At 31.9% G+C, this 12,189-nt stretch overlaps 1 long non-coding RNA gene across 1 annotated transcript; it reads right to left on the reverse strand.

Annotated features, from left to right (window-relative positions):
- Positions 1–4,601: 4,601 nt before the first annotated feature.
- LOC114277712 (uncharacterized) lies at positions 4,602–9,554 on the reverse strand. The gene is made up of 5 exons (XR_014362980.1): positions 9,464–9,554; positions 9,213–9,299; positions 8,273–8,325; positions 5,632–6,347; positions 4,602–4,952 (listed from the first exon to the last, which is right to left on the reverse strand). It is a non-coding gene; the product is annotated as an uncharacterized LOC114277712 (long non-coding RNA).
- Between the last annotated feature and the right edge of the window lie 2,635 nt (positions 9,555–12,189).

Below are 12,189 nucleotides of genomic sequence, written 5' to 3' on the forward strand. Positions count from 1 at the left end.
CAAACAAACCAAAAAAAAAAAAAAACAAAAAAAAAAACAAAAAAAAAAAAAAGAAAGAAGAAAAAGGCAGAAGATGAACTGCACACCCAACTCATTTTATTCATGTCGGGGCTCACCCCGATCACCATTTTACACCAAAAAAATAAATAAATAAATAAATAAATAAAAAAAAAAACAAAAATTTCAACCACACACACCCACACCCACAGTGGGATTTTTCTTCTCTACTCTGCTGCAGGTCTCTTCTTCTTGCCTCCGTCCTGAGCGGGCCTTGACGGTGTTGCCTCCGTGCTTCCTAGGCCACCAAGCAAGTTGCCTCCTGCCTGCTCCTCCACTGCAGTATATGGCGGCCCTCCAAATCGGAACATCACGGTGGTCTTCCGTTTCAGCTCCTTATTTTCTGCTTTCAGCACACTTATCTCTGCTCGCGCATCCTTATACATGCGTTGGAGCAGAGCCAGTTGGCCGTTCAAATGCTGCACCTCATTTGTTCTACTCTGCAGCCGGTTCGACAAATTTGTAACCGCAGTCATGGTTTCCACACATGACTTCAGTGTATATTGATTGGCTTCAATATCTGTTTGCCCTGCCATTTTTTGCTCCACAGACCGCATCGGAAAGTTCAACGGAGCAAAACCAGCGGTGTTTGGTTGAGGTTCACTGGCCACCGCACCAGTTATCTCTCTTGTTGACTCGTTGAGGTCGGGAAAAAGAGTGAGCAGACTCCGGGAAGATGAAGCCATTTTTCTGGGCTACAAAGTGTTCCACAGTTTCTCTCTCCGAAGAGGCAGAGTTTTTCAGAGAAGGGTTGGTTTCAGAGGTTTCAGAATGGTATGCCTCAGCCTCAGCCTTCGTCTTGGTTAAATAGGCAAGGCAGCCACGCGTATCGCGTGCCCCTTGCCGCCAGACGACAAATGGGCACGCCAACCAAGGCACTCACGTGCCTCGCCATCATGTCCGGCACACCTTTTGATAAAGTGGGCACGCCTTTTGATGGCACGCCTTTTGACAACATTGGGCACACCTTTTGAGGGTGCAACTTTTTCAACGGTCCGACATGACCCCATAAACTGTCCCGACATTTGATTCCGGTTAGCATCTAGTGTCCTCTACAATGTTATGACACCACCATACAGTGTCCTCTACACCGTTATGACACCCCCTCCAGTGTCCTCTACACCGTTATGACACCCCCCTACAGTGTCCTCTACCCGTTATGACACCACCATCCAGTGTCCTCTACACCGTTATGGCACACCCATCCAGTGTCCTCTACCACGTTATGGCACCACCTTTCAGAGTCTTCACCAACGGTCTGACACGACCATACCGTGTCCCCTATCTTCTTTTTTTTTATTATTATTTTTATGTATTTTCTTGTTTTGTAAACTCTCTCCAAACTCAAGTTGGTTAGTTCCTATCCTCCTTGAGTTTGCGGGGGGCTGTTAGAATTTACCATAATATATCATCACCTACCACCTCCACTCAACTCACCTACCACACACACTCACCTACTCCCCAATCCTCTCCTATCCTCTCCTATATAATTAGTACCTCACCATCTGTAATTTACACATCAATACATCAATCAATATCAATAAGATATCAATCAATAATATACATCAGTTTATTTTACATTTACTATAGAAAACTATGTTAAGCAATTTTCAACGTTTTTTTATTTTTATTTTTTATTTTTTATTTTTGAAGTTGAAAAGATAATTTTTAAAATAATTTCAAATGACATATTGAGTTGAGTATAAAGGATGAACCTTGAAGATGGCTTCCTTTCACTTGATGATTTTAAAATAATATTCTACATCATTTCTGAGTTAACAATTATTTAGTTATTTGACAAAAATTTAAAATAAAAAAAAAAGAAAAAATAATATTAAATCCCGTCATTTCAATCAATAAAAATTTATAATTTTTCTTAATTATTGAAATGGACAAAAAGGTAGTCATGGTGAATAGTGAGCCACGTGTAAATTAGACATGATACATTGTAGTGGTTGGTGGTCTTTTGGATCATTGCTGGGCTTTCAATCATTGACCATTGACCATATGTGAACTCTATGCTCATCAATTGTAGCCCAATCAATATATAGATCTGTTTGTTTTTAGCCCAATTGTGTAATTGCTAGGAAACTCTTGATAAATTATAAACATATTTTTTAAAACTTGTTAAAAATATAGATTATTCTCTGTAATTTTAAAAATTATAAATACTTTTTTTATTTGAATTTTTTATTTAATAAAATTAATAAAAAATAAAATTTTTAACGACTCTTATGTACAATAATAAAAGAGCAATGCTACATCTACGGAATTTTAGTTTGCCTAAATCGTCTAAATTTGTGCATAAGGGTCATCCAGCCAGTCATCTAACAACAAGGGTGATAGTCGTGATTGATAAGGGTTGCACTAGTCATCCAGGTGGTTGTTCGGGAGTCGACTGACATGCACAAATTCAGCGATTCAGACAAATTCAAATTTAATGAATAAATCATTTTCGATAATAAAATTATCTAAATTGGTAATTGAAATATTTATTTAACTTAATAATTTATTAATAAAATAAGTCATTTATTATGTAATTAAAATTTTAAAAAATATATAATATAATTTTTAAAATTACATAAGATAATCTATAAGATAATCTATATTTGAAGTAAATTTCAAAAAATATACTCTTATATGCTTTCAATATGATTGTGTTGGGCCCTTTTGGATGAGCACCTCCCGACATTTATTATAAAAAAAAAAAAAAAAAGGGAAAAAGAAAAGAGAAGTACATATTTACCTTTTTTTGTTTCCACCGACAATCTATTATTTATTTTGAAAAAAATATTTTTACCAAACACATATATATTGTGTTAGTTTTTAATCTACTTTAGATCTAATCATGTGATAGAAAAATATATAATAAAGAGATAGTTTGTGACAAAAACATAATGATGGAGGATTCATCAATTTCTTCTAAACCGAATCAAGGATTTAGAAAAGGTTTTATGAAGGGAAAGATAAAATAATGAGAAAAGTTCATAAATTAAAAGTCAATTTTATTTTAATTTTTTTTACTTTTTCCTTCTCTTTTTTTTTATTTTTTATTTTTTATTTTTTTTAAAAAAAAATCCTACAAACAGCCTCAATTCACCTATAACACAAATTCCACACATACAAACAAGGAAGAGAGAATTATCCAAAGAAGTGGACACAAAAAAGACTGTATTGTATTGATAAATTTTACAACACAGCAAGGCCTGTATTGCTCCAGAACCCAAAAACAAAAAACATGATAAAAGCCTAACTTGGAATACCAAATGGTCTCTCTCTGCTTTTAGTCTTAATAATGGAATTACACCATGAACAGACCAGCAGAAGCCCTACAAATTAGCTCAATTAACTCTACAAATTCTCGGCAGAGTCCTCGGAGTCGTCGTGGTCCTCTTCGGGAATAGTCTCCAACTTGGGAGAATTGGAAATCTTAATGGGAGAAATGACGAGTGAAGGCGCAGCCTCAATCCAGGATGAGTATTTCAAATCTTTGATCGAGTTCGCCATTGAATTGATAATAGAATGACTTTCTGGTGTGGGTTGAGGAGGAAAGAGAATCATGTATGGATCTGAAGAAATTAGATAACAAAATTGAGTATTCTGTGGAGTTGAATTTGATTGAGGAGTAGAGTGAGGAGATGAGGAAGAGAGACTACTATTTGTTTGCAGTATTGTTGTGGTTGTTGTGAGTGACAAACAGACTTAGCTAGTTGGGTCTTTATAATGGGGGCTTGCTTGGTTTGATTGAGGGCTACGAAGCATGTGACCGGTGGCATCGCGGAAACTCACTCGGCAATAATTTAAAAATAATAATAATAGATAGAGTAAATCAGATTTTGTATCTCTACTCTCTGTATTAAATTTCACTTTGATTATTACATATGAAATTATAATGGTCAATCTTTTATATTTTTTGTTAAATTTTATTTTGATTTCTACACATGAAATCGTGATAGTTAATCATCTGTACTTTTACTCAAATCCCACTTTGATCCTTATACAAGTGTCAATATTTTTCTTTTGTTATTTCATTTTTAAATCTTTAATAAAATCCAGTCATGTGACAAAAATGTGATAATCAACCCTTTGTACTTTTACTCAAATCCCACTTTGATCCTTACACAAGTGTCAATATCTCTCTTTTGTTATTTCATTTTTTAATTTTTAATAAAATCCAATCATGTGACAAAAATGTGACTACGAAATGAGGGCAAGAGAGGAAAATCATTCATATTTCTTACAATACACTTTGTCCTACGTGATAAGTACATGAGAGTTATATAATACGATATATATATATACTAGTGTATGCCCGTGCCTAAAGGCACGGTGTAAATAATATTTTGTTTGAATAATTTTCATATGTCATTCTCTCTTAAGCTAGGAACACTGAGAATCAAGTATACCTAATCTGTTTTCCCATGACATACAAAAAATGAATAGATAACATACATTTGAGCAAGGGAATCCCCTCTATTATAAACACAACTTCAAATAAAAAGAACAACAAAATGGTGTTCTCCCTTTGGAGCACACCATGCCAATACGAAAATAGTATTATTGATCAAAATCTAAATAACAAACACCTCCAAATGTTCACCTCTCAAACCAAACCAAATTTATATAAGTTTACACAACGTTAATCTATCATAATCTTTAACTTTATACAACGCCAATCATTTTCAAAGTTTGTCAACGACAAAACCAAAAATAGTGTAAATTCTGCCCTCGAGATTGCTGCTCACTCGAGATACAGGAAAATCAGGGGTTATATCTTAAAATTTTTCCACTAATATCCAAAAGGAAAAAAAAAATGGAATGAGAATCTTTGGCTTTACCAATGTTGATCCTCTTATTCCAGCTGCAGCATGTGAGAGCATAGCAAATGGTGTCATCTGTTTGACGAAATGTTGAAGAAGACAATGAAAATAAAGTTCTTGGCAATTGAAACATAAGAACTATCAATGATAAAGCAGCAACCAATGTCCAAAGGAAGATTAAGAACATGAAAATGCACATTCTGCTGCAATCACACATAAATAAATTGATATTCATGGGATTCCTTAATTTGGGTAAATTCTCAAAGACTTTGAACATATCCATAATATCTTCTCTTTTTAAATGAAAGATAGAAAAGGAAAAGAAAAGACAAATAAAAACAACATCGTAATGTTTAACTATGACAAATTATGCACATTTTCTAACATGCGTATAAAAAGGTTAAGGCTTTCAAGTCAAACAAAATTGTAAGCACTCTTAGCATATATCTACTAAAGCTATGCAAGTGGTGCAATATGGTAACATGCCATAATAATATTGCCTTTCAGGTGTTTAAATTTAACAGTTTCTATAAGATATTAGGGAGAAAGTTGGGTTGTTTACAAAAGTATCAAATGGAATAAAAAAATAAAGGCGAGGCCAATGCTTTCAATCAGCTAAGCAGTCTTAACATGTAGATAAAGAAACATATTCATGTGTTTTCATATTCATGTATGGTAATGTCCATGCACTACATATTGAAAAAATGGTAATGTCTTTGCACCGTCTATGTTCTATACTTTTTAAAGGATTTACCTTCTCAATTTTTTGATATCTTGATGAGCCCTTCCATCTTTATGCCAGTTTCCATGCAACTTTTGATCTAGGATCAAACTCTTCTTTTGTTCAACCAGTTGACCATGCAGGAATTTAGACACTAATTTCAGCACCACTTCTGATCTATAGTTTGGGAAACATGAATTGCTAACAACTTGAACGTTAAGAAGCACCACCAAAGTTGAGGCTTTAGGCGCAAGCCCACAAAGTGTTCAAGCCATGCAAGGAGATTAGTGGGACTGGACTTCATCATGTTCCACCGACATGTAATGGGAATAAGGTAAATCTTTATACAGAATTGCAAATACTAAAGTAGATTATTAGAGGGATCCTTAAATATGCCATATCAGAAGCAAATGATTACAGCAAGAGAGGAGAGATCAATTATACATACCAGTTTTTGTATGACAGATAACAACTATCATAATCAAAATCCTCATTTGTAAGTGAACTGAATTTTATATTTCGTGAAGCTCCTTTCCAAAATGCACTCGCAAGTAATGGAAAAATAAATAAATAAAATTAAAAATTAAAAATAAAATAAAATAAAAAATGAAATAAAAGGACATGGATGATCACAGCAAGAGAGGAGTGATCAACTATACATACCAATTTTGGTATGACAGATAACAACTTCCACAATCAAAGTCCTCACTTGTAAGTGAACTGAATTTTATATTTCATGAAGCTCCTTTCTAAAATGCACTTGCAAGTAATGGAAAAATAAATAAATAAATAAAATTAAAAATTAAATGATATAAAATAAAATAAAAAATGAAATAAAAGGACAGACTGCACGGTGTAAATAATATTAAGATTAAAATGCAGTTATAAAAATATATTTAACAGACTGTACTTTACAATTCCAAACAAATCAAATATAAAAAAAAAAATTAAATATCAAATAATGCACACCAACCAATGCTCTGCAATTTAAACGAAATTAAAATTAAAATGCACACCAGTTAGTGCTACTGTTGCCAATCAAATTATAACTACATAAGAAAATTTTAATTGCTCATAATTTTTTGGCTTGGTAATTGACTGTCAACTGCTCATAATTTTTTGATGATACATTTTCCTTTTTATTCCATTATGATGATACATTTTCCTTTTTATTTTCAACATGTGTACATGTAGAATAACCTTTAAAAGGAAAATCACTTTATAACTATTATTACATTTTTAGGAATCACCAAGTTGATGGTCCTCCAAAGTGATTATGAGGCCAAATATGATGTTTTCATAATCCTGTTTCATATGTCATACTGATTCAACATTACAGTTTCATATATATCTATATACAAACATACACGCACAAGTCACTGTTGGAAACCTTATTCATATCCAAATGCATGTAATGTGAAGCACATAATGATTTAGTCGAAGATTCAAATGGCTCTCTCTCTAAACTCCAAAAAACTAACTAATTCTCTTAGTCAAAAGATATCAGACAATTATATTATTCAATATACCATATGAACAGGCAAATAAATCAAATCTGCATGATTTACAAAATATGGATGCTAACATCCATCACAACTTCTTGCATAAAAAATTTTATGCAATAGACAACAATAAAGGAAGATGGGAAGCAAAAATGTCAAAAAAACATGTAGTTAAAGTATAATGTCAAAAAAATTTCAAAAGAGAAAAAAGGAAGTTCATAGAGATACACATATAAAATCCAAAAATCATGCCACCTAAAACATAAAATACAAAATGTCATATTAAAGTATTAAATTCGGATGAGAAAAATTTGAACACACATATGAATATATATCTACATGTGGAAATTAGAAACGTCAAAAAAAAAAGCGCACATTAACTACAATCAGAAATAATACTGAAACAAAACACTCGAGTTGCCTCCACTCCTAAATACTTGATGTAGGCAGCATGAAATCTTTCCCACCCCATTCAACATGCAAAACTCTACTGTTCTTAAATCTTTTCCACCCCATTTAACATGCAAAACTACACTCCAATGTAATAAACTAAAAAAATTCCTTAGTATATTTTGTATAAGGATTGGTGAGAAATACGTATAAGGATGGGTGAGAAATATGTATTATTTTGCCCGTGCAATAAAAATAATTATACTAATATACTATCCATTTTATTTTTAGAGATATTAGAACCATTATACTATACACATTTTAATATACTATCCCATGTTAATATACTATCCATAGAACCATTATACTATACCCATTTTAATTCTAATAAATCTAGAGAAATATCCATTTTAATAGAATTATTATATTTTCAAATACTGAATTAATATTTCTCACCCATCCTTAATTATGTTTATCATCATTCAATATGTTCTAGATGTATAAGATATTGAATGTCTCTAATATTGTAGAGTATAGTCAGATATTGAATGTTTCTCTAATATTAGTATAATGTTTCTCTAATATGGTCCCAAATTCTACTTAATCGAGTGTGCTACTGGATATAGATCTAATGTCAAGACCCATGCCTGACAACACAAAAAAGTAAAACAATTACATATTAGTTTAAGGTTTAGAAATACCAATCCAAATAAATTGAAAGCTACGTAAATAAAAAATGAAAAAGAAACATAACAAAGAGAAGATTGTGAAGATCATCAAACCTGCAAGAGCTTCGAAGCAGAATTCAAAAACTCAGAACTAAACCCATTGCTAACTGAAAGAAGTCAGTAATTCCCTCAATTACTCAATTACTCTCTAGAATGTTTAACCAAATATAAAAACACATCTCACAATTTGAACACACACATACTCTATACTAACTATTAATAAAAAAAATTTAACTTATACAAATATGTTATTAATCAATCAATAAAAACAAATAATCAAAAAGAGAAACAACCTCGTGAGAAGCTCAAACAATAAATTTCATATGTACGCAACCACCAAACAATAAACCAGAAACAGAAATGATGATAAACAAAAACATCAATTCCACCAACAAATAACAATTTATCCAACTAAAACTTGAAGCATAGAGAAGCATAGAGAGAAAGAGAGAGAGAGAGAGAGGGACAGAGTTCACAAAAAAAGTTTACGAAAAAAGTAGTAGTTAAAGGTTGTTACATAGTTATGTGAAGAGATAATTCATCAAACACCTTATAAGCATAAGCCAAGATTAATCCCATCTGTATCATCTACTTACGTTAGGTAAAAATGGTGATTTCCAAGAAGTTACATGTAATAAAATATAGAAACAGAAATTTATGACAATCCATAATCAGCCATGACCTTTTCCTATTAATTACTCATTATATTTTCCTATTGATTACTCAATTTTGTAATAGCAATGATTCTCAAATTTTTTATGGATAACAGGAAACTTTACACAACTTTGCCCCCAAATAAATATATACTATTTGAAATAGTTAATAGTAAATAAAATATTCATAAAACATGCAGATGAGATGTGCCATCAAATTTTTTCTTTGTTTTTTTCTTAAATAATTACAAAATTTATACAAAAATTTTAAAAAAAAATTTAAATAAACAATCTGAGGTGTATTTTGATACTTCAAAAATAAATAATAAATAAATAAATACCATTAACAGCCCAAACGATTTTTCGGTGGAAAGAAGTGGCCAATCAATCCTTTGCGGGCTCTGTCTTCCACATATTTTGTTGCATTCCTATTGAAAAAAATAATAATATATCAAAACAATTTGAATATATAATCAAAGCCCAATCCCATACGATTTGTAAGATTTGGCCTCTGTTAGTCTGTTACTCTTTACTTTGGTATCTCTCCCGAATAACTACACAAAATATATAATCAAAGCCACAAAATAAATACCATTAACAGCCCAAATGATTTGTCCGTGGAAAGAAGTGGCCACTCAGTCCTTTGCGGGCTCTGTCTTCCACATATTTTGTTGCATTCCTACTGAAAAAATTAATAATATATCAAAACAATTTGAATATATAATCAAAGACCAATCCCATACGATTTGTAAGATTTGGCCTCTGTTAGTCTGTTACTCTTTAGTTTGGTATCTCTCCCAAATCACTACACAAAATATATAATCAAAGCCACAAAATATATGATAAAACCAAATCATCAAACCCAGCTGAGTAATTATCAAAGCCCAAACAAAAATAACACCAAATCCACTTGAGTGATGTTGCAACCTGAGCTACTGAGTTGCCGAAGTGGTTGGAGTGATGTTGGAACAGAGCTGCTGTCGGATTGAACGACAGTCGGAGTGAGCTCTGATGAAGGCAGAGATCGAAATGGGGACAGAGAGAAATGGGTGCAGAGAGGGAGTTTCAAATTTGAAATCAGTTGGGCGGGAACCATCATTTAATCTCAGCAGTTAGATGTTGATTAGGTACCTTAACCATGATACAAAATGTATCTCTTGAACATTTTATTAAGAGAATTGGGTACAAACAAAACTACTTCCATAAAAATTCTCTTTTTTCTGGCAATAACAAACAAAATTGGGTACAAACAATTCAACATAATTTGAAACACATCAACTATACATAAACACAATTACAAACTAATCGAAACCCAAAATGGAATTGAAGTCACTATTTTTCGGAAACAGAGAGCTCTGAAACCGAAATGGTATTTTTCGGAGAATGATTTCTAGGGTTTGAGAGAGAGAGAAAGAGGAGAGGAGCAAACAGAGGAGCGAACTTGGTGAGCAATCGAAGCATAGTTTCGTAGTTCTCAATCAGATCAATTGAAAACCCTACCAAAACACTGAAGTGGGGAAAAAAACTCAAAAGTTCCAACAAACTAAAAAATGAGTACTCTGTTATACCTAAAAAACACAGTTTCGTAGAGCAATCCAAATACCTAAAAAACCCTAATTAACAAATCAATTTAAGGTTTAGAAAAACAAAAATCAAAATGAGTACTCTGTTATACGATCAAAGCCCCAACTCTTCTGGATATATGATCAAAGCCACAAAACTATACTGAAATCGAAAAGGGTTGTACGGGAATCTTACCTTGCGATGAACAGGAGCGTGACGAATGAGGAAGAGGAGGAGCGTCGGTAGCGAAGTGGATGGGGGTCGATGAAGAGAATTGAAATCGAACGGTTGATGAAGAGGAGCGTGACGAAGAAGGAGCATCGGTAGCGAAGAGGGTGGGGTATTTTGCTTCTGTCGAAGAACAGAGAGTGACAGAGAGAGAGAGAGAGAGAGAAAGAGAGAGAGGGACGATGGAGATGATGGGGTCAGACGTGGGTATATCATTTGAACCAATCTGAACCGTAGATATAAACTTAAGATTCATCTCGCCCGTTAATATCAAATGTATCTCACATACATTTTGATACATTTTTCAAAAAGCCTCTTGCCTTATTATATAGATATATATATATAAATATTCGTATAGTAAAAATTGAGACAAAATGGCAAGAAAGTAGAACTTTTGAAATTAAAAAAATGCGACAAAAAAATCAAAAAGAAAGAAAGATGAATAGACAAAGTTTCATGATTTCAATTTATGCAAAACCTTAATTCATCTTCTTATTTGTTCACAATTTACATTTTATTTTAGTCTAATGCAATCATATTTTAATATAAATTTTGGGATAAAGTGTATATTGATAAAAAAATATTGATAATTTTCCTTTCTTATCTTCATGTCGCAATCACATTCTTATTATATAACTAAATTCTATTAAAGATGTAAATAATAAAGTAACAGAAAATTGGACATTAATACTTGTGTAAAAACCAAAGCAAGATTTTATTAAAAGTACACGGAATTGACTATCACAATTTCATGTGTAAAGATTAAAGTGAGATTTGATTAAAAATTTAAGAAATTAACTGTCATAATTTTATATATAGAAATTAAAATAAAATTTAATAGTAAGTGTAAGGATGCAAAATATAATTTATTCGAATAAATAAATAAATAAAAGTAGAAGATGGGGAATGTGGAAGGTGTGCTCATCATGGGCGAAGATGGGCACGCAGATGTTGATATTTGACGAACCACTGTTTCTACCATACACGTGTCCATATGGGACTCAGTCTTATATATTTAAATCAGTGATATTTTTGGGAACATTGTAAATTAGTGATATTTTTATATATTTAATTATTAAAATTGATAAAATTTTATCACTGTTTTGTAATCTTTTTTTTTTTATAAACATGGATTAAAGTGCAATTTTTCCCATGATTTTCTAACTTTTTTACTTTTATTAATAATGTTATATATAAATTAAAACATATTAAATATGAGTAAATATGATAGATCTTATTTACATGTTTGCTCATTTTTGTTAGATAGTTAAGAAATAAAATTAGACAGTGAAAGAAAAATTATCCTCTCTATAAAATCTTTCTTGATGGAAGTTTGATATACAAAAAATACTTGTACTACACATACGCATGAGAGACTTACATTCCATGAAAATATAATGTTGTTACACTCCCAATTATTTGAAATTTTCCCAAAGAATAGCTCCCCTTTTTTTTTTCTTTTTTTTTTTCAACTAATCAAGGATGGATCCGGGGGGGGGGGACGTTCCAAAAATTTGAAAAATATTA

Source organism: Camellia sinensis, chromosome 3 (assembly GCF_055761805.1).
Source record: "Camellia sinensis isolate YWXY chromosome 3, ASM5576180v1, whole genome shotgun sequence".
NCBI classification, from domain to species: Eukaryota; Viridiplantae; Streptophyta; class Magnoliopsida; order Ericales; family Theaceae; genus Camellia; species Camellia sinensis.